General features: G+C 41.8%; 1 protein-coding gene and 1 pseudogene across 3 annotated transcripts in view; both read left to right on the top strand.

The window, feature by feature from the left end:
* FSTL5 (follistatin like 5) overlaps window positions 1-23,467 on the top strand; it is a 2,922,734-nt gene that overhangs the window by 2,725,927 nt on the left and 173,340 nt on the right. The gene's annotated exons all lie outside the window — the stretch shown is intronic.
* On the top strand, window positions 2,822-3,506 carry LOC138253089 (m-AAA protease-interacting protein 1, mitochondrial pseudogene; annotated as a pseudogene).

Below are 23,467 nucleotides of genomic sequence, written 5' to 3'. Positions count from 1 at the left end.
GAAAGGGCTGTGCCTGCCCTCACACAATGCAGTCTCGAACCCCCTGGTGTGTGTCTGGTGCCTGGCCTAGGCAAGGCAGGATTTCACAAACAAGAGAGACTTTTCTTCGAAGTAAGCCTACTTCAAAGGGCAAAATGGGCTTAAGAAGGGCACCCAAAACCACAGACTTTAGAACACTTCTGGAAACCAAGAGGAACCTCTGCCTGGAGAGGAGCTGAAGAGCTGAGGAAGAAGAGCTGCCCTGCCTGTGACTGTGCTTGTGGAGCTATCCTGTAGTTGCTGCTTCTGCCTGTACTACAGGACAAAGACTGGACTTTGTGTGCCTTCCTTCTTGTGAAGAACTCTCCAAGGGCTTGAATTAGAGATTGCCTCCTGTTGTTTGAAGTCTCGGACAGCAAAGACGTCTCTCTGCCAGCAAATGGGGCCTCTGCTGAGACTCATACTCTGCCCAGTGTTGCCCATCCAGTTCCTGGGACCCTGAAAGGAGAAGCTGGCAGGCCGAGAGTGAGAAATCCACGCACGATCGACGTGCAGGGAAAAGATCGATGCGACTCCGATCTGCGGCTGAAAAATGTATGCACCGCCGGATTCACGGCTGAAGATAGACACTCGCCTGCAACGCGACCAGAAGATTAATGCCTGCGGCTGGAGAAACGCCGCACAGCATCGCTAACGGAGGCTGGTGAGATCGCAACCCGCGGTGCGTGCTTTTGAGATCATCGTGCAGCAGGATTTCTGACACAAACATCGCTAGGCGTATAAAAACGATGCAATGCCGGCCCCGGACTCAAGAGTGCGGTTCGAATCGGCGCATCGCTCTCCTGTGGAGACAAGAAACGCCGAACGCCGACTTGACTGATGAAGAAACGATGCACGGTCTCGCTTGTGAGTGAAATCGACGCATCGCAAGCCCTTTTTGTTGCACCCTCACCTGTGCGAGTTTATTTTTGAAGCACCCAGGTACATTTCCCTGCTAAAAGCGTTAGCTTTGTGTTTAAAATTAGATGAAGACTCTATTTGATTTTTAATTGATAACTTGACTTGTGTATTGTGAATTGTTTTCGTTTTGGTCTTGTTTTGTTTAGATAAATATTTTCTATTTTTCTAAACCTGTGTTGTCATTTTGTAGTGTTTTCATTAAGTTACTGTGTGTGTTTGTACAAATACTTTACACCTCGCACTCTGAAGTTAAGCCTACTGCTCGTGCCAAGCTACCAAGTGGGTGAGCGTGGGTTAGCTGAGGGTGATTCTCTTTTACCCTGACTAGAGTGAGGGTCCTTGCTTGGACGGGGGGTAACCTGATTTCCAACCAAAGACCCCATTTCTAACAGTGACAATCTCTGCATCGTCTAAACATTATTTGATTCCCAGCAAATCACTTTGTGTCTGGAAAATAAAAGAATGTGTCCTTGTGTAAGGTAACTGTAGCTTATTTAAAGCGCTCCAATACCTTCGGCTGGAGTTTGAGCAATGTAAAACTGCAAAAACATTAAATAACTTAAAGCAGTGCAGTACAGTTGGTAGATCAGGCACACATACCAGCCTTTAATTGCTTTATGATTTGGGTTTTGTTTCCATTGCAGAAGTAAGGCTGAGGTGTGCAAGGAGAGGGATAGGGTGTTGGGATCTTAGATACAAATCCCATTTAAGGCGTTCCTGATCACTTCATGACTGCAGTGCGCAATGTTCCACTTTTTAGTCATAAAACTACTTCACAGTAAGTCACATAGTGAGATACTTTGTTCACAAAATGCAGTTTGCAAGTGTAATCTTTTTCTGATTGACTCTTGGCCTGTTTTAGCACAGTACTGTTGCAGAGAAAGGCTTCTGTTTTTGTGAGACATTGGTTACTTCAGAACTGCTGACACCCAGAGAAAAGAAATGACAACTTTTAAATGTGCTGATGAGAATATTTGGTTTACTTGAACCTTATTTGCAGATGTCTCGGATGGGCTAAAATAGTTGTCCTTTAGTAAGCAAAATGGCAAATTAAGCCTCTCATTCTTCATGTGCCCTATTTTTTTTTAAAGAAACTAAACTGCATTGCCTTCTCTTAATGTTCACAAGTCATTTTTGACACTAAATAAATACAAATATGGCTTCCACTTCAAGGGTCCAGCAGATAATTAAAAGTTGCTCGGTCTGCCGGTCTGGAAATATTTTAAAAGTTTTTCGAGGCTTGCTAGGGAGTTGTAAATTCACTTGCCTTGTGTAATAAATTTCTATTTCAGGCGTTTTACAACAGTTTCAAAGCTGTTCATAGTTATCAATTTCTCAAAAGTCAGTAATTTGTGATATTTATTTCTTTACATGGGTATCAATGCTTGGTTTTGTCTGAGAAGCGTCACTAGAAGTGCAACACATTTCACAGTGGAATGTCAGTTTTGTGCACAGCTGAATGATGGGTATGTCACACTTAAGAAATCTGAAAACTTAGCAGCTACGAAAGGGTAAACTGTCAATGCTTTCAAAGTTGTGCTTCTCATGCGAAGTAAAAAGAAACAATCACTTCATTTGCTTCTGACCAGGATCACACTGTGCAAAGCCTGTGACCTTTTGTGCGTTCTGAGGAAAAAAGCTGTAATTGCACATTTATTGGGTTGTTCACAGCGGAACAGGCAGTGGTGTAATGAAACGTGAGCCTCCACCCGCAAAGTACATGGAGGGCCCTCCCTGCAAACTCACTCAGGAGCTCTCAGGACAGGGTAAAGTGCTGAGGGGGCCTTTGTTATGGCACTCAAAATAGGGTCCCCCTGAGGTGCAGTAAGGCCGCCTCATACATGGCGCTTGTGTTCTCTTGTGCTGTGCTCGTGTGAAGCAAATGATCGGGGCCGGTCCCAGATGTGTTGTTCAGTATAGTGGAAGCTGCTGCCCTGCCTGTCTGCGTCCTTTATCCGGTGGCCGGCCACACCCAATTACTCCCACTTACTGCTGCCATTCTTCCCCTTGCTGGTATGCGATATTACAGCTCGGGGCTAGAGTACAAAGAAAGCAGATGGTGATCCTTTGAGTTCCCAACCGTTTGCTTTGGCTCCAACGCATACATACTATTCTCAGATTTGCTCTTAATTCGACCTTGGCTTCAGCATCCAAAAGTTTAGTCTAGGAGTGTAGCAGGCCTTCAGCATTGTTTCGAAGCTGCTGTCTTGTGTAAATTTGATGCACTAAAAGAACTTGTGGTAGGTGAGGTACTAGAAGGGTTAAATGAAAAATGTTCTGCTCTCCCCAAAAACTACAAGAGGCTGCAAAATCAGGTGAAATCATGTACTTGACACCTAGAGACATGGGCATTTAGTATGATGATAATGCCAGAAAGTTTGTCAGTATCTTGATGCCTTTTTGGTATCCCACTAGTGCCAACCATCTAGAGGAAAGCTCGGATGGGACAAACGTTTTTCAGATTGTTTTAGGAGATGACACCGCAAAGGGCTTAAAACGCCTACCATGAATTTAGAAGAAAATTCCAAAAAGGGACCATAACAGGGATTGAGCATTCAAAGTTATGATCATAGGTGGTGTGTTTAAAGCATGGACAAAATTTTACATATTACCACGGTTTGATGTTTATTCTCGTCTATGGACATTTTTATCTTTTAACTTTTTGGATTTTAGAATAGTGCCCATGTGTGTTTTTCAGTGTTCATCAGATGTTATCACTGATGTCAATGGCCATGTCATGAGTGATGTAGTATGTGAGGTAATAAGCAGTGCATTGCGGGAGTGTAAGTTATAGTTAGGCCTGGTAACTAAAACTGCTGAATTTCTGTGGTTTTGTGTGAGTAAATTCAGTATCTCACTGTAACATCCCTGTAAACTTTGTTTTTTCAGTAAAATTATATATATGTACAAATATATTTCTTCACTCAATCTTCTTGCCACTTTGATCTTTTGACCCAGTCTAGTTGCTGGAAGCTGTAGACTGTTATCTTCAGTGTCAGAGATTGCCAAGGATGGTAAAGAGTAAGCAACAGTGACTCTGAAGACCTAGTGAGTCTTTCCTTCACCAATTTGAGTTGAAGACAGATGAAACACAGGCCGAAAGTGAGAAGACCCTTTTGTAATAGGCTTCTGAGGGCTCTGGGCAGTCAACATGTGTCTCTTGGTAGAGACAACTTGGAAAGGCTCAACATCATAAGGATCATCAGATTTTCTTTTGAACATTTGTCGAGTGATCACCAAGTCTCCTTTTCTTAATGAGATGTTTTTTGCATGTCACATCTTGTCTTCATTAATTTTCTTTTTCTGCTTGTTAGCGAAGTCCCTTGTATGAATCATGTTTTCACTTTTATCTCTTTTGGTAGCCCATTCAGGTATCTTGGTTGTCATTGCTCTCCCCAGCATCAGTCGCAGGACTTTCACCTGTGGTTGAATGGGGTGTCGACCAATAAGCTCATAAAGTAGAATTCAATACTGTTTTGACATTGAGCTTCCCAAGAGTTGCACACTTCCCTGCTTTCTTTAGTGTACTCATAAAACGCTCAACAAGTTAATTGGCCTGTGGCCATAAAGGTGTGATCTTTTGATGCTTTATGTTCAGATGCTCCAGAAATTTTTAAAATTCTTCACTGTGGAATGGTAGACCATTGTCAGACTTTACAATGGCTGGTATGCCCGATGTCGCAAAGATGACATCAAGTTTTATGATTACTTGTTTGTGGGTCCTGGAGGAGTGATCTTCAACCAAAGGAAAATTATGTCCATTATCAAGTGGACCCAATAAATCAATGGTTATTCTCTCCCAAGCATGTTAAGGGAGTTCCGACATGTTCAGAGTATGTTGAGTAACCTTGGTTGACAGGCAACTAGATATATGACAGGCCTTGAGTTCCTTTTCAACTCTTTTATCTATGTATGTGAATAAAACTCTGTCTCGGAGAGCTCTCTTTGTGGCAGCAATACCATGATGTCCTTTGTGAACCACTTAAATCACTTTCTGTTGCAGACTCTACGGAATCAAGATCCTCTACCCTTGCAATACAATTCCTTCCTGAATTATGGACAATTCATATTTGACATTTTTTATATTCAAATCATTATGGAGAAGTTTAATGTGTTTGTTCCATGACTGAAGTGTAAATATGTCTTTTAAATTCAGCAGGTCACTATCATGCCTCGTGGCACTAACAATCTGGGCTAACGATATAGCAGCTGGTGTACTTGACTTGACAATAAAACTAATGTAGGCCTCAGCCGTCTTAGGTGGAGTACCTTGACCTTGTATAGGCACTCTTAAAAAGTAGCCAGCAGGATTATGATCCTTTCCTGGATGATGCGCTCTTGTACAATCATACTCTTGCAATATTAATCCTCATTGTTCAATGTGAAGAGACATCTTGACTTTTGCATTACCATAGAGGATTACATGGAAATGTTCCAAATCCCATACCACAGCCAAACGTTCTTTCTCAGGTTTGAATAAGCACATTCTGTTTGAGATAAATCTCTACTAGCATAGGCCACAATATGCCATTGAGCATTTTGTCATCCACTATGCTGTACAAGAATAGCTTTTAACCCAACTTGGCTAGCATCAACCATGACCTCTGTATGAAGTTTCCTATTAAAGTATACCCTTTTCCATAGCATTTTGATTGGTAAGATTGATTTTCTTGAAATTTTCCCATATTCTTGTGACCGTTGAAAAGAAACCTTTTTCTTCATCAACTCTTGTAATGGAGCACTAACAATGTCTTGTATGTATCTGGGGATTCCAAGGCAAGAACGTACCTTTAAAACATCTTGAGGAGGGTCAGCATTTGCCAAAGCATGTAATTGTGCAGGGCCAGGTGTCATACCTCCATCAGAAAAGATCTAGCCAAAGAATTTCAGTTTTTTCATGTTGAATTCATACTTGTCTGCATTCAAAGTCAAACCTGCATCACTGATTAATTGAGAAACTTGTGTGAGAGCTCTATCATGCTCCTTCTGTGTAGTTCTGCAAAATAGTGTTATTGTTATAATTTAATGTATTTCCTACAGGCTGTGTGATGCGTCAAATGAAGTCTTGAAAAATTCCTGCAGCCAATGACACACCAAAACTAGGTGCCTCATTACGAGACTGGCGGTCTTGAGACCACCAGCCTTACAGTCAGACTGCTGCACTCTGGGCAGTCCAACTGCCACGTTATGACCTTGGCAATTGGACAACCAGGAGGCCATCGTCATAGGAAAATGGTTCTCGATGGGCTGATGTGGTCAGACTCGTGGTCAGCCACGTCAGCGCTGAGTTCAATGCAGTCATGTTGATCACGAGTCCCTTTCTGCCAAGCTTTTCATGGCAGTTCACTCACCATGAAATGGTTGTCAGAAAGGAAGTACAGGGGGCCACAGAGGGGCCCCTGCTCTGCCCAAGGCCATGCCATGGTTGGTGCAGGGGCCACTCTTCCCCTCATCTGTGGAATGCACATGACGCATTCCAAGTGTGTTATTGTGCTACAGTATTGGCCTCTGCACTGTCTTCTTTGGATTGCTTATCCCCTGCCTTGTTTCCGGTTGTAGATTCTTCCTCATCCTAGATACCTACCAATGAATAGGACACAGATAGACATGTAAATCAAATATCTGTTTTCCTCTCTGTGTACCTGTAAACTCCTATATTCTAAATCATGCTTTCATTCCATTCCATTCCATTCTGGTGAATGTCACACTGATACCGAGTCGAATTAAAAACAAATTAGAATAAATATTAATAATTAAAATTACATCAAAACAGCAAAAATCCAATAAGTAGAACTGGAGTTATGATTTTTTAATGATTGAATAAAAAAAATGGCATCAAAAAGCACTACGCTTCAAACGCATCATCTGGTTGTGCCCAATCAGAACAAAAGTAGGTTTGAAGGCTGACCACGATGGAGGGTGTGTAGCATTTTTCCCAGCCTGGGTACCCACCAATGACTACACCACACACAGAGCTGTAAATCAAGTGTCTTTATTCCTCTGCGTGTACCTGTGAACTCCAACATTCTAAACCAAGCTTTCATTACATTCTGTTCTAATGATTAAGTCACACTGATAGAGATTCTTCTGGCAGTCAGAAAGGTTCTGTTCTAAATCATGCAAGACACTTCAGTTGGGACAAATATAAGGAACAATTTTGACCCAGGCAAATGCTACCTTCACACTTAGGAAAATTTTTAAGGAGTAAAAAGTCTTTAATGGTTCAATGCAACAGGCTGTGGCTAAAGCTGGGCCACAACAATGACAGGGAGCACTAGTGTGAGGTCTCGGTGAAGTCATCAATGTTAGCTCGTCTGGCCTTTATAAGTAAACTTACAAGAGTACGTGACTAGGTTGATGAACCTTTTGACTCACAATTAAGATGTTCCCATCAAATCTCTGGTACTTGAAAAACAATATCAACAATCAACAATAATCAATAACATCAAAATAGAGTCACTAATTGTCACACACCATGCCCTTTCAGCCATGAATAACCACACCTTTTAGTAAAAGTTAGAATATTTATTTCCCTATATTAACCATGCTAAGGTCATGTAGATTAATCTCAAAATCAAAAGAAACACATACAAAAACAATACTGGCTGCCCAAAGCGGCGGAAGAAATGTAATATAATCTAAGCTTGAACTACAACACATTATAAAGTTATGGTGCAAATTAATAACAAAGTCAACTGCGTCGTAGTGACTACATACATTCAAGTTCAGCAGAGAAATTCATCAAGTATTATTCGCTATTTGAACGATTTCATTAGTAAGGATCCTTAACTAACATTAAATTAGAATCTGCATTTTAGGCTTCATGCAAAACAATTTAGTAACATGAATTTGGAAAAACATCTAACTAGGGCTCTATCAAAACAGTGCAGTTGGTACCAAGAAAGAAAGAACAAATATGCCTGATGACCAATATTCTAATTCATAATACCTATCCTTAGTGTGGATCAGCAAACAGAGTCAGTCTTCATCCTCAGGTCATCAGTTGATCATCAAGGCATCAGGATTCAGCATCAAAGTTCAGAAAATGCATTAATTTAAGCATATCTCTTGCAAAGACGCAAAATGGGTAAGAATGAGCTATCCCTTCCCCGTGCAGTCCTGTTAAATTAAATCTACTAAAACTATGTCTCAAATCTCTGTTGGTCAATGAATCACATGTTCACACTTTGTCCAATAAATCTAAAACTCCAAATCTATGAATTCTACTATTACTCTGTTCACATGTTGTTGATTGGTTGTCCTGCAATGTCCTCATCATCCGGCTTGTCGGGTAACAATATTGTTGCAGCTTCTACTCCAGTCAGTGTCTTCATTGTTCTCCTCCTGAGAATGTCAGTCTCACGCATATTACACACAAAATATTACATTAGCAAGAACAGCATCTTCTAGCAGTCGGTTCTCATGAGAAAACTTCTCATCTATGAGCACATTTAAACAATAGAATGGAAAATCACAGTTAACTCTCTAGGACAGCCATTTATTAAATGTTAAGAAATGCAGCTTTGATATGAGGCCTGGCAAGTAGGCCAAGACCTTCGCTAAGTTAAGGCCTACAATTAATAAAGCTAAGACATAATGCATAACCCTTAATATGACGCATTACTACATTAGTCAAACATATATTCAACATTTCACAGCATTAGAATATTAAGAAGTACACTTCGTGAATATTTATGGCCACTCATCGTAATCACATTTTCGAATGCATGCATTATTTTTTCTATGTTATTATATTTTCTACACAAACCCATTATTCAAAATACATGAACACTCATACACAATTTTTATTAAATCACCTGTGCTCGCAATCCCTCCTCTGATGACTAAATGTGTCATCACACTAACTACTACCCACAAATATTTGCATCAGATAAAATTCTGTTAATTCATTCCCTTCATACCTTTGTTCCCGTTTTGAATTTTCCCTTTACAGTTTTTTCCTTTTCTTTTCTTCCCTCCTCTGATTATTCTTTGGCCTTTTCAATTGAATTATTTTGCATAATTTACACAATCCCCATTTTCCAATTAGGCAAACCACAATAATGACTATCCCATGCAAGATTTTCAATAGAATCCCATTCCAAATGTTGCTGAGCCAATTTCCCACTGAAGCAAAACCTTTGCCGATCTTTTTCCAAACACCTGCTTCTTTCAGTTCTTTCAAATCAGCACTTTCATTAGTCAGATTAGTAACCAAGCCTCTGATTTCCTTACTATTATTAGGAATATACGAGCAACAATGCCGTATCATTCTAGCGACTCCACGATCCTTTGCTAAAAGAATGTCTAAAGCAAGACGATTCTGAAGAGTCATAGCTCTATCAGCAGCTAACTCAGTATCCATCAGGAGCATGGCTCTTGAAAAATCTGTCAGCATGTTATCCACAATAGTAGACAACTTGCAAATATTTATCGAATTCAGAATGACTCCCACTGAAGGAATCACTGCTCCAAATATATCTGCCACTATACCAGAAGAGGACTCCCTCCTCCGTCTCATATGATGTAATTCAGTCACTTTCGGAAACTTCTTAAAATCATCCATTTGATAAATCTTTGGGAAAACTATCCCCAAATAACATGCCCCATACCATCCTCTTGGAAGACATTAATAAGCATTAAGACGACAGACATAATAAATTCCGGGAATCGCCAAGTCCTGTCCATTCAACATAAACATCCATTTACTCTGAAACAAAAACACACGCTTACATTCTTTTGTTCCCACAAATAGTGTCAGTGCATGATTTAGGCATATATTTACAAAGTTTCCCTACGTGTTGCGCATCTAGAGTTAATTCCCTTGCGTTTTAATTGCACTACAAGCATATTCATTCCTGTAAGTCCTTTTCTCTAAGCCTTTTTCTAACTTCTCCTTCAATGGCTTTCTCCTGTCATCTGTGTGATATAAGGAGCTTTTCTCTAAAGGTGTAAACAAGCATGTCAGGTTATTCCTGTGAGCATAAGCTGTGGCAAACATCAATGTAGGCACAAAGAATCTACTAGCTATTACTATGTCATTATCCCTAGCTATTCTACTCCAATACCTGTTACGACTCTGTCATCCCATTTCTAGCGGGTGTTGTAAGAGGACTGTCGGAAGCCTGGTAATCACCTTGAACACTTATCTAGAGTCCCTTGCTGACTCCCGTTTTTTTCTCTTTTCGCCATGGTATGCTTTTGTAGAATTACCTTTGCTTCCTGGGACTGCAAATCCCATAATGCACGGTCTGGTAGTCAGGAAAGCCTGGATTCTGTTTTACACTGTTTTCTATGGGAAAAATCCAGTTGTTCCTTTTCACCAGATCCTCTCCTCCAGGACTTGCGAGTGTCTGAAACTACACACACCTGAGACCTCTCCTGTGCAGCCCAGTCATGTGATTCCACCTGGAGTTTTCTGCAGCTTGGAACTGCTTATAAGCAGCCATTTCCTCAAAATCCTTCGTCGTGCATTGGAGTTCGATTCCTTCGTGTTACAGACCACTATTTGGATGGTGTTCCAGTCTTGTTCCTGTCCTGTTCCAGCTTGAACTTGTTTCCTGGTTCTCTGCCCTTCTCCTGATTGTTCCAGCCAGAGTCTGCCCCCTATCTCTTAGCCTTGTTCCTATTTGTTTCTTCCAGAGCCTGCTCCCTGTTTCTCTGTCCTGCTCCTGCCTTGTTTCAGCCTGAACCTGCTCTCTGTTTCCCAGTCCTGTTTACTGCTTATTCATACTCCATGTAATCCAGCCCTGTTCTTGCTTGTTCCAGCCAGAGCCTTCTCTTTGTTTCCCAGTATTGTCCCTGTTTGTTCCAGCCGGATGTTTGCGCCCTGTTTTCCAGTCCTAGTCCTGCCTTTGCTTTAGCCTGAGCCTGTTCCCAGTACCTGCCTCTCCCTCTTAGTTTGTTCCTTCTGTTTCCGTTTCCTCTCGGTATTTCTGTCTGGTAAGTGTTCTTCCAGAGTATAAGTGTCCTCCTTTGTACTGGGGTTGGATCCTGGCTTCCAGGAGGCAATTTCAGCCCCATCCTTGTCTAGTGTTATACATTGTTTTTCGTGCCTAACAGTGACAGTGTGCTATTGCTGTTTTTCCAGGAATCGCCACTGTTTACAGCTGGACCCGCAAGAGCTTGTCTTGTTTATGTAAGTACTATCCTTGTTTGTGCTCTAGGGTCCAGAGACAGAATCACTTCTGCTGCCTCCTTTCTATGTGGCTGGCAGGGTGACTATCTGTAATAGCAAACTGCACAGAGGCATTGACATTCCCTGTTGCTGTTGGAGGTTCCGCGCCCTACCCTGTGTACAACCCCAGCGTGTTTGTCCATTAGTAATCCGTTTCCTGTTTGTTCACACAAGGGTTGCTCTGTTTTTACTTTCCTGTTTCCTGTGCCTGTCCATAGCTGTCCTTTCCCATGTATGCCTTTAGCTGCTCTTCTGCCCCAGTACACAACCTCTTTAGGATATTCGGTGACCTCAAGGGGTGTCCCAACCAGAGTCCTGATCAGACCCGCCCGAATCCGTGACAATACCCAATTATAGGGACAAACAAAAATACGACATCATAGTTTGAATAAAAGTACTGGATGATCTCCTGGTTATAAAATCTTGTTAGTATCAGACTACAACTTATTCCATATGTTAAAGGCGAGCTATGATATGTAACTCATTCCTCAACTGATTAAGGAATCTGCGTACACACAATTCCTCGCATCCATCGTCTCAACATACTCAGTCAACAAACGATAGAAGACATTAGAAGAAAGATTTTCTTTCTCATTAGTATCCTCATGCAAGTACTTCTCATCTAACCTAAACCTCTATATTGCTGTTAATGCAGTAGTTGTCTCAAAAGCAAGAGCAGAAGAATGGTTGGCTTTACTCTTATCAAGAACAGACATACCCACAATCAACACCACAAACAATATCACACACATAATTGCCAAACCAATACTCATATTTTTACGGCGCCTAGTATTTCTACCTTGCTGGCTAATGTTACTCATGATCTGTAAACAATCAGAAATCAGAAGAAAAATGTAGAAGAACTGCAGCAAAAATAAAAAAACAACAAGTTTTCTTTCAGCAGTTATTTACAGCTTCCGGTCTCACTTCCAGGATCCCGCTTCAAAATCGGTGAGCAGCTCGTCAAAATCAGATTTCAAACATCAAATCAGGTTATTAATGTCTTTCCCGGTTCCTTTCAACAGTCTCTTTCTCAAAAATGTTCTCTCAGATTGTTTCAACAGTTCAGTTCATCAGCTTCCTTCAAGTTCCAAAATACTGACTAAGAATGTTTCTATCAAAACAGAAAGACAAAAACTCTTGCTGCCATCCAGATTGTTTCAACAGTTCAGTTCAGCATCTTCCTTCAGGTGCCAAAATACTGACACAGAATCTCTCTATCAAAACAAAAAGACAAAAAGTCTTGCTGCCATTCATTCGTAGTTGCATACACCCATTCAGGACCTGAATATCTTCGACTTGCTATTCTCTTTCTTCTCAACTTTTGATCACCATTTAATTCTCCTGCATTCAGATCTTCTCTCCTTGTTGTATCTAGTTCTTCCTCGATTGTTGCCTCAACAACCACTTCCATTTCTCCTTGTACTTGAAACTCCGACCAATTATCTCCTTTCAGTGGACCTTTTGTCAGCGTTCTCTTCAGAGTCAAACTTAAACCATCCCCTTGTTCTGCTGTGTTTTCTGTTGACAGACTTGCAATCGGTTCAGGAGGATTCAGATCATAGTAATTTTGATCCACCTCAACTCCTTTCCCCTCTGGGTCTGGCAATTGCTCTGTTTGTCTCTCACGATCATCTGCTTCTGGGAAAGCCCTCCTCTGCCTAGGCTCTCCTGCTGCCTCAATTGACATAGGCTGTCTGTTACCCCCCTAGAGGTCTTCTCCTTCCTCTCTCACAGGAATGACTGAACCGTCCTTAACGGGCTCAGATCTGGTCTCAGTTCCCCTTTGTTCTCTTTCTGGCCCTGAGACTTATTTCACTGTTGTTGGTACTCTCAACAACTCTTCTTCCTTATGATCCAGAGGACATACCACTTTCTTCGTGTGACTCGCATTAATCTAATTCAGAATTCCAGCGCATTTAACAGCTGTGGTAGTTGTCAGAACTACCTGGAAAGGTCCTTTCCAGCGAGGCTCCAAAGATGTTTTCCTCACATGTTTCTAGACCACAACCCAGTCTCCGGCTCTCAGGTCGAGCCCTGGGTCATGGATCGGTGGCAGTGTGGTGACTTCCACCTGCTGAGAGAAAGAGCGGAACACATTAGCCAGACCTTTGCAGTAGTCCAACACCATATCATTTGTAATGTTGACAAGTTCATTTGCAGGCACCGCTGGCAATCTCATGGCTTGGCCCATAAGGATCTCATGCAGCGACAATCCTCTCTTCCTCTCTGGTGTGTTTCTCATTGACATCAAAACTAAAGGCAATGTGTCAGGCCATTTCAAATGTGTGGACACACACGTTTGCAACTCTTGACTTCAAGGTACCATTCATCTGTTCCACTAGTCCTGATGCTTCAGGGCGGTAACTAAAATGTAACTTCTGATTGATGTTCAATGCTGCACACAGTAATTTAATTACTTCATTGTTGAAGTGACTTCCCCTATCTGATTCTAAAGAGATTGGAAACCCAAAACGCGGTAACAGTTCCCCAAGCAGTAGTTTCGCTACTGTGAGACTATCATGTCTTCATGTATGATAAGCTTCAATCCAGTGACTAAAAATGCAAACAATCATCAACAGGTATCTCAAACCTCCACACACAGGCATCTCAATAAAATCCATCTGCATTCTTCTGAATGGACCTTCCACTCTTCCAATGTGGCTCAAATTAACCACTGTCCCTTTCCCCACGTTCAACTGCTGGCAAATGACACAACGATGACAAACTACTTCAGCAACCTGTCTAAACCTTGGGTTGAACCAATCATGTTTAAACAACCGAATCATGGCGTCCCTCCCAATATGTGCTAGATCATGATAATACCTATTTGAGACAACATACTATTTGGCAAAACCAATTGACCCTGCTCTGAAAACCACAATTAATCTTGCTTTTGCACACATTTCATCTTGCGCCACAAACGTTTTTCTTCCCTGTCAAAATTATTTTACAAAATGTTCAATTCCTCCAAGGTGTCAATTACTTCCAAAGACCAAAACCTTGCTACTTGATCCACATATCCATTTCCCAAAGATACAAAGTCCTGCAACTTCAGATGTGCACTGCATGTTACCACGGCAATATTTCGGGCATTTCAATAGCATGTAACAGTTCTTTAATCCTTTCACCATTTCTCACTGGTGAACCAGAAGAGGTCATGAAACCTCTCTGTGACCACAACTGGCCAAAATCATGGACTATTCCAAATCCCTACTGGCTATCCATATAGATTGTAACTTTCAGCTAAGCAGAAACATGGCACTCTCTAGTAAGGGCTACCAGTTCTGCTACTTGGGCAGAGTACACTCCTTGAAGCCAAGAAGCTTCCAAAATACCAGTAATTGTGCACACAACATATCCTGCTTTCAGTGTCCCTGCATTGTCTCTCAGACAGGAACCATCAACAAAGATAATTCTGTCATTTTCTTCCAATAGAGTAGCTCTAATGTAAGGTCTCAGTTTTGTGCACAAGTCAGTTACTTCAAGACAATCATGCTCAACATCTTCCACTTGCTCAATTTCAAGCTTTTCATTTGGGAGTAAGGTTGCCGGGTTCAGCACTGTACATCTTTTCAATGACACATTTGGTGACCCTGGAATACTCGTTTCATATCTGGTTGACCTCTCACCAGTCAAATATTGGTTTTCATCCATGTAAGTAGAATCTCAATAGAGCGAGAGACCATTACAGTCAGGGGATGTCCCATCAAAATGCCTTCACACTGTGTAAGACTTTGACCAACCTCTGCAACTGCACGCAAATAACCTGGTAAGACTGCTGCAACTTTGTCCAAAGTAGCTGAAAAATATGCTACTGGGCGGTTTACACCTCCTTGGACCTGTGTCAAGACAGACAAAGAACATGCATCACGCTCATGACAAAACAATGTGAAAGGTTTAGTGTAGTCAGGCATACCCAAAACTGGAGCCTTGCACAGACTCTTTCTCAATTCAGTAAACTTTTTCATTCCAGACTGGTCTAACACTATAGAATCAGTGACTTCCTTATGAGTCAGCTTCTGCAATGGTCTCGAAATGACTGAAAAATTTGGAATCCATTGGCGACAGTAGCCTACCATCCCTAAAAACATTCTGACATCTCTCTGTGTGGTCAGAGGATTTATATGCAATATGGCTGTAATCCTTTCTCTGGATATCTTTCTTGGTCCCTTCTCAATCTGGTGACCCAAGTATTTCACGACTTTCTGATAGTATTGCAATTTAAGCGGAGTCACTTTGTGACCATTCTTTCCCAAGTGGTTCAACAGAGCAATTGTATCATATTGCACTTGTCTTTTGTTTCAGATGCAATCAGCAAGTCATAAATGTACTGCACCAAGGTCGATTGGAAAGGCAATTCCAACAACTCCAAATCTTTCTTCAAGATCTGATTGAATATGGGAGGTGACTCTGAAAACCCTTGAGGAATTTTGCACCAACAATAAACTCGATCCAAAAATTTGAAAGAAAAGAGAAATTGGCTATACTCATGAGGAGGCACAGAAAAGAGGCTTGCAACAAATCAATGAAAGTGAAGCACACAGCATCACATGGAATCTGAAACATTATCACAGCTGGATTTGGCACCACGGGACAACATTTGACCACAATCTCATTTATTTTTCTCAAATCCTGGACAATTTGAACTTTCCCACAGAGCTTTTGCAAACCAATAATTGGTGAATTACATGGACTGTTCAATACTTCCTTCTAAACCCCTTGCTTTGCAAAGTCTACAATTATCTGGGCAACTTTCATAAGGACATGTGACACTGCGGAAGTTGAGGAAAAATTGTATTCGGCTTTACAGCAACTTTAACTGGATCAACTCCCTTTATCAGACCTACTTCTTTTCCTGTCAAATCCCTCCCTTTCTCCTTAATCATTCCCTGCAAACCAGGATGAACCTCTTTCACAGAGAACGTTTGGAAAAATCCAGTCAAAGGGTACTTTGTAGCTTCACCTTCTAACTCATGGGCTTGATCATCTTCATCACCACTATTCGTCTGAATCTCAATTTCTTCATTTGAACAAGTAATCGAACATTTCGTTTAACACAGCAAGTCTCTTCCGAGTAGGGATAGCGGACTTGAATAGCAGGCTACAAATTTGTGCAATCCCTGGAAGTTACCAATTTTAACCTGAACCAGTTCTGTAATCGGGTTGGTCAAATATTGGTTTGCCACTCCTACAATCTGGACTGTTCTGCCTGAAAGGGGCAAATTTGGAACTTCTGCACTTCTTACTGTAAAGCGTGTACTCCCATGTCAACCAAGAATGAAACTCTGTGACCCATAACTTTCCCCTTCACATACAGACCTCACTGATCTACTTTTAAGGAAGTTGCAAGCACTCATGGCTCCTCATCTTAACTGTCACTCATCCAATCATCAGTTATTCAGTTTTCACTGTGTAACAGGAATTGGTGCACTGTGTTGTTACTTTGGGTAAGCCTCTGACCTGCGACCTGTTGAGAAAGCATCATCTGTTGCTGTTCCATTGGGGCTTGAGGTATTTGAATTTGCTGTCTAGGTACCATGGGAACCTGCTGTTGCATTGCCCGCAACTGTGTCATCTCTACACGTGGCATTTGCCCCTGCTGCATGAGCTGAAAATTTTGCACTTGATTCACATTATTTTGAAAATTTGGATTAGGGCTTCTCACTCTCGGCCCTCTCATGTTCTGGAATGAATTGATGTCATCACTTTGCTGAATGACACCTTCCTGCACCATCATCAGACACTCCTGTTTCCAATGTCCAACGACTCCGCAAACATGACATGGCAATCATTTCTTCATTCCCTGTACATCATTGTAAATCCCTACAGTACCTAAGTCTGGACCACGATTCACATTACCTCTGTGACCTCTACCTCTCATCTGGGGCTGAAACATCATGTTTCCTTGCTGCTGCTATGTTAACTGTTGTGGAAAATTCCCTTGCCTACCCACCTTAGCTGCTTTTATTTGCATCACCATCGCCTTCTCTTTCAGCTTTCTCTGCTTAATTTCAATGTCATCACTACAGTATTTCGCATACTGCAAAATCTCATCAATCAGCATTTCTTGCCAGCAAATCAAATGACTCTTAATCATCTGGCTAATTTCAGGTCTCAACCCTTCCACAAATCTGAACATAAAATGAATCATGTCTTTTGCCTCAATGGTCTCTGTACCACTGTAATGCTTGAACGCCTGCAATAATCTCTCATAATACGCATGTATCGACTCCTGTGCTTCCTCAATTGTCCTGTCGAACCTCTGCCAATCAATCTTCTTGGGGGAAATTCTCATTTTCAAGAATTCAGTCACCTTATAGTATTATTTCATTACCTCAGGAGATGCTGCACCTGTATTCTTGTCTTTCTCTGGTTCGCTTGTTGGCCAATCTACAAACCTCCTACACTCAATCCACAGATCAGCTGGAACCACTATCTCTAGTAATGTGTTCAAGTCCTACCACAGGCACGTCACAACTTTCACAAACCTGTCTGTCTGGTGATACCACTCTACTGGCTTCTCTCTCAATCTTGTATAATCATTTGTAAATGATAGAATGTCACTTCTACTCCAAGGTATATGAACAAAGTTCCCACCTGGAATCTCTTTCATTGGTAACATTTTCACTGGATCTTTATCCTGCTGCACATTTGCAGCCAGCTCCACAGAATCCCTTTTCCTCCAGTCTCTTTTCTTTACCCATCTGCCTTCCTATTTGTCTAATGCTCCCCAGGTCTGGGCACTATGAAGCAATTCCTTAAGGTGTTCCTTCATTCCAGCAGATCTCATGTGTTCAAAATCTTTATCCTCAAAATCTAATCTGTAGCTCCTTTTCAAATGCTTTGTTTTCTCTATTTCTATGCCGTACTTCTCTGCCAGGTCCCCTAGTTTCCGATACACATTGCTCACTTCCCTTGTAAACTTCGGGTACAAATATCTCAACTCTACCTCCGTGTATGATTCTAACCTATTCACACCCATGGTTCCATCAATGAGTTCACCCGCTTCTATGCTTAGCCTAGCAGAGTTCAAACACTCCTCTCCCTTAGGAGCACTGTGCGGGGTATTCATCTTGTCTAACCATGCAGTCAACAGCTGTGCTGTCAAACCTTGCAACAAAATGTTACTGGCTTGGACTGGTGGCACCTGCTGTGCAACTGCATTCGGGGTCTGCGGTGTCAACAATTTCAAACTCTGGCTAACGTTTGACCCTGCCATAGTATCCGGAAGTGCTACAAATGGACTGAGGTCTAACAATGATCTTGATCCGTCAAAGGTCTGTCCCACAGGAGAGACTACCTGAACATTTTCATTATGTCCTCATCTGATTATATTCTGGGACATGGCTCCCTGTTCACCTACAGTATGTTTCTTCTGTGCAAATAAGGGTACGGCTGGACCAAAAGTAATAGGTAGCAGTATAGCATCTGGGGTTGGTCTGGCACTTACCTCTGTGGGAGAGTAACACCCATGTTCTGATTCATCATTTGTGACATATCTGACTGTGTCACTGTTACTGGAGTAAATCTTGGCATTACCTGGGGCTGCACTTGGGGCAGTAAAAGTGGAGTTGGTTCAGTCTGAACCAACATCGGTCTCAGGCAAACCTGTTCCGTAGGCACCATTGAGTTCGAAGTAATTTCCATAACGGGCACATCAGGGCAAATTCTCTGAACCTGTGGCGGTTGCTTCTGCTTTAGCACTACAGGAGTAGTAGGCACATTAAGACCACCCTGTATCGCATTCTGTGTCAGGCTAGCATTAACCTGCATCTGACTCGTTGTCCCATTAACGTGCGTCGGAGCTGTTGGATCAGTACTGGTACTTGGACCACTCTCATGTGCTGTATATGGTGGTGGGCTATTTCTCAATAATTGTGTAATAAACTCGTCATTGTCCGATTCTTCCTCCACTGTTGAAGACTTTCTAGCCTCCCTACTCTCGGATGGACTTCTGTTAGTCTTTGTAGTAGCTTTCCTTCCTTCCTTCTCATGGTCTTGTGCAATTGCAGGAAACAACTTAATTCCGTGCAAAGTCTCCATCCTCCAAACTCTCTGATCACTGTCCCACCTAGCTTCTGCTAAAGTCTTTTCTGCCTTTCTCATCCTCCTCTCAAATTTCTGTTGCTATTGCTGTCTGGCTACTAGCTCCCAAATCGCTAATGCCTCAAACTGTGCTGGTCTCAGAATGAGCTTCCATTCATATAGCACCATCCGTAAATGCTCTAAAACCCTCAAATTGAATGTCCCATTTGTAGGAAATGCTAAGTTCCTATCCTTTTCTGTCACTTTGCACCTTTGGTTTAGCCAAAGGCATGGCTTTCTCTTCCATTACAATGTAAGCTGGTGTACCTTCTGGCGGTGTAGCCTTGCCTCGTTGTAGAATACATATCTCCCGTTAATGCACTCTTTAAAGCTTTGAAAAATGTCATCTTTATGACCTTTTTGTTATTCAAAATCAAATCAGGAAGTGACTTTTAGTCCCAGAATTCCTTTCACCTACTTTCTGAACCAATTGCCTCTCACGGACGGCTGCCAATCCATGTGTGACCCTTCTCACTAACCGACCTATCCCAGTGTGGCTCCAATGATGTCACACTCACACGTACTGCGGCTGACAAAGTCTTGCAGCTGGTCTTCCCAAACTCTGATTCACACAAACTAATGCAAAAGTTGTGAGCACTAATCAAAAAGCAAAAACCACATCTGCTGGTTTACTACAGGAAAGGTAACACAATTGCTTCCGAAACCTTACGGATTTTTCACTGATGGTTCTCGCTCTAACAGCTGCTCCTTCTTTCTCAGTCTCCCAGATTCGTAAGCAAAATTCGACCCACAAATTTACTCTCAACTGATCAGTGGGTCTGTCCTGGTGCACATAGGAATCGCCAAATCTCAATCTAAATTTTCTTTCAATCACTTTGATTCACACTCTGACTTGTTGACCATGCCCGATCAACCTACTAAACCAGACACATTTCAACATAAGTGTCTCGTACACTTTTCAATATACTCCGGAGTCTTAGACCACACAGGGTCCGTACATCAACAACCACATGGACAATTTTTTAGCACAAATCCCCACACACATATGAAGTTCGACGACTTCCCTACTCTCACACTGCGGAGTACACACACTCCTTCTACAACTTCATTTGGAGTACGCAAACTCCCTAAACCCTCCCAAACCTCACAGTTCACCTGCGATGTGCATAAGCTGTGCAAGCACAACCTACTTCATTCACACTTTCACTAGAATGCCGAGAACATCCTCAAACACTAGATCCGGGATTCTGGGAAAGTCATTTCTGGACTTTAGGGAAACATTTTCTCTCCAATTTGCATCATTGAAAAACAAAATCCAAATCTCAATAAAGATGAAACTTCACCTTTCTTTACAGACACTGTTAACACCTGTTACTCTGTACCGAGCGTCTATGATAAGCTCTTAAGGAGATGAACCTTCACCTCTGTTACTATCTCTGGTAACACCTGTTACTCCGTACAGGACATTTATGATGAGCTCTTAAGGAGACAAACCATCAGTCTGCTTCCATCTCTGTTAGTGCGTCTGGCCTTAACAAGTAAACTTACAAGGGGAAGAGACTAGGTTGATGAACCTTTTGACTCGCAATTAAGATGTTCCCATCATAATACAATGCAAAATCATAGTTAACTCTCTAGGACGGCCATTTATTAAACGTTAAGAAATACAGCTTTGACATGAGGCCTGGCTAATTTGCTAAATTAAGGCCTACAATGAATAAAGTTTAAAAATAATGTATGACCCTTAATATGACATATTACTACATTAGTCAAACAAATACTCAACATTTCACAACATTAGAATATTAATAAGTACACTTCGTGAAAATTGACGGCCACTCATCTTAATCACATTTTCGAATGCGTACATTATTTTTTCTATGTCATGATATTTTCTGCACAAACCCATTATTCAGAATACATGAACACTCATTAACAGTTCTTTTTAAAGCACCTGCACTAGCATCAACAAAGGCTGGAATGCTCCTTGTGGGAAAAATTCAAGTTTCATGCCCAAACAGCCCTTGGCATCGATTGCATGCAGATGGTGTCCAGGCCTGGTGAAGCTTTCTTCAGCTGGACTTAGAAACTTTTCTGGACCTCGGATTTCCGCAACAGAGTAATGCTGCAGGTTATGGCCAAAGACAACTCAACATCCTCAGATACTGTTTGACGGTGGTCCCGCTAAATTGGATTTACTGCTACGGAGAAGAACATAGCAAGAGCTGTGGCAAAGTCAATTCCAGTGGCTATGCAGCCTCAGTGAATCGACTTGGCAGGTTGGTATGGTCCCATGCTTGTGATCAAGGCAAAAAGGTGGTAAAAAATGTAAAGTGCAAGTTTCAGGAAACTTTAGGAGGAGTGCACGTTGACACTAGGCAAGGATCTAGGACCTTGGGGACAGCATTCGAGGGTCAAGATTTACTCCAGCAAAGGCCGGCAACAGGGTCTAGAATAGGTTCAGTTGGAACCGGTCGGTTGTGAAAGTGGGTAAAGACCTCTTGAAACTTGTTGTGTCACTGTAGCTCAAACAGAAGGTCAGCTATATGACACTTGGGGCCTGATTTATACTTTTTTAGCACCTCATCATTTTGTGATGCAAAAGCGGCATAAACTTACAAAATACAATCATATTTTATAAGTTTCCGACGCTTTTGCGTCAAAAAATGACGCAAATGTGGTGCTAAAAATGTATAAATCAGGCCCCTGGAGTCCATTTCTTCTCCTGGGAGCTAAAGAAGATCCAGTTTCCAGAACAAAGATAGCAGGTCATATCTGAAACTGTTCTTCCACAGGTCCAGAATTAATCTGAGGAGGATGGTGTGGGTGCCACATTTATACCTGACTCCAGCCTGTGGTTGGGTTTAAGTTCCCAGACATGCCCCTACTCACTTTTGTAGCACTTCCTGTGTGCCCTACTGCAGAAGACCCATATGGCAGAACCTTTTGACCCCTCTGCAGAGCTGCTGTGCCACCCTAGAGGTGTTGCAAGAAGAAGAGTTGATGGACAGAATGTAGACCAAATAAAACATTCACCCCCAGTCACAGATCTGGGTTAAATCCATCATTTTTTTTGTCCACCATGCCATTCCAGTTTGGACCAGGCATATGCAAATCAGTGTTGACCTTGTTCCCTATGGGAACAATCCAGCCCGAACTGTCAGGCCAGGTCCTCCCTGGACTAGAAACAAGCATCCTGGGACCAGGTTTGGGGTATCTCTATTCTTCTGCCAGGCTAGCTTGAATCCGGTGACAGTGTAGTGATATGTGTGTTTTGACCACTGACTTTGTGTTGCACCACTTAGCACCTGGCTTAACTGTCCAGAGGTCACCAGTTACAGACTCCATTTTGTATTCAGCTTAGCCTTAGCTTCATTCTGCCTATTGACTATATCTTAGCATTAGACACTGCCATGTTAAAAGCTGCAAGTGATTTTCCACGTTGTACAAAGTGCATTCTGTCTTGTTATCGTAGTTTTTCCCACCAAGGGCTTTGGCTGATAACCTTGTACTCAGACAGCAGGGAACGGCCTTGTTTTGGCTTGGCACCTTTGGATTGTGGCCAATTCCCGACCAGTTATTTTCAAAGCTTACCTAAACTAGCCAGCATGTTTGAATACTTCTTGCGCAGCAGGAGGGTTTTTTCCAGAAAGCTCCTTCCTCGTTTTTTTAAGATATGAAAGAGACCCAGGTGGACAGTAGGAGATTCAGAGACCTCAATCAGGATACAGACGTCAAATGCCTGATATATATTTCCTGTGAGGGTAGTGTTCTCTCTTTCTCATTTCAGTCAAATGGGGACATCGGCTTGCTGGCAGGAGAAAGATGAAGCACCACACAGGCCCTACGGTGATGCATTTTTTATTCATTATTTGCTTTGAATTATAATAAAGATACATATATTTGCTCTGTATATTGCAGTGGAGAATCATTCGCATATGTTTTCATGTCATTGCTGTGACCATTTTTAAATGGGTGCTTTCAACATGCTAATCTCCTTTTAGGAATCTTGAGTAGTGAAATAATAAATGTCTCCTTTGGACTAAGAAGTGCATTCCAGAGATGAGTGTTTCAGCTTAGTCATTAGTGAAAAGCAAAACATTTTGGCGCAGTCTGCTGTCTCAAAGAGAGGTTGGAAGTTGAAAGTGTATGATTTAGAAGTGTAAATATGTTTTTATTCAGAGAGTTAAAGTAGCACCGCAAACCATGTTTGAAAATGCATGTGAAATTAAAATGCCTTATGATGTCTTGGCAAATGTTTTTTTGTTTATCAGGACTTTCTACATTTTGGGATGAGTGCTT

Source organism: Pleurodeles waltl, chromosome 1_2, assembly GCF_031143425.1.
Source record: "Pleurodeles waltl isolate 20211129_DDA chromosome 1_2, aPleWal1.hap1.20221129, whole genome shotgun sequence".
In the NCBI taxonomy this organism is placed as follows: Eukaryota; Metazoa; Chordata; class Amphibia; order Caudata; family Salamandridae; genus Pleurodeles; species Pleurodeles waltl.
This window is presented reverse-complemented; position numbering and strand designations above follow the sequence as displayed.